General features: G+C 51.5%; 1 protein-coding gene across 2 annotated transcripts in view; it reads right to left on the reverse strand.

The window, feature by feature from the left end:
* The window catches only part of GALNT2 (polypeptide N-acetylgalactosaminyltransferase 2), a 208,148-nt gene that overhangs the window by 49,108 nt on the left and 158,372 nt on the right, over positions 1–668 (reverse strand). The window lies entirely within an intron of this gene.

A 668-nucleotide genomic window follows, 5' to 3' on the forward strand; every position in this document is an offset into this window, starting at 1 on the left:
GACCAGCCAGGGCTCGCGCGGTCCCAGAGAGACTGAGTAGTGACCAGCCAGGGCTCGCGCGGTCCCAGAGAGACTGAGTAGTGACCAGCCAGGGCGGGCTGCTGGGATCAAGGTCATCTGCAGAAGTGGGCTGTGTTGCGCTGAAGCACCAACAGGACATAAGCAAACAGGAAAACGCAACTGGAGGCAGGTTGTAAGAGATGAAAAGACTTTAGTTGAAAGTAACATACTGAAAAACCATCTTTCTAACATGTTAAAAAGAGTGTGTTTTAAAAGAGTGAAATCCCATTACTACTCAGATCCAGATACACCTCTGGAGATACAGTTTTCACAAGTTATAGCAGTGATTTCTGAGGTGCAAAACCAATTGTGGGCCACTGCTCTTTCTTACTTTCTATGCTGCCTACAGCAAGCACTCAGCACTTAATTGTGGGACTCAGAAGGTGTCCTCACTGAGACCAGTGGACCTGCTGACTGCTCTGTCTTACCCTGGACAACAAGGATGCACATCCCTCGTCTTCCTAGCCTACCGCCAATCAACCCAAGTGATGATGATGACGGTGCAGGAGGAGGCAGGGTAAGGTTGCAACCAACGGCCTGAGCATGTCCACGCCCTCCTCTCCCTGTAAGCGGCCTGAGCGTGTCCACGCCCTCCTCTCCCTGTAAGC

The sequence above is a fragment of the Otolemur garnettii genome, unplaced genomic scaffold, assembly GCF_000181295.1.
Source record: "Otolemur garnettii isolate 467f Iridium unplaced genomic scaffold, OtoGar3 scaffold00045, whole genome shotgun sequence".
NCBI lineage: Eukaryota > Metazoa > Chordata > Mammalia > Primates > Galagidae > Otolemur > Otolemur garnettii.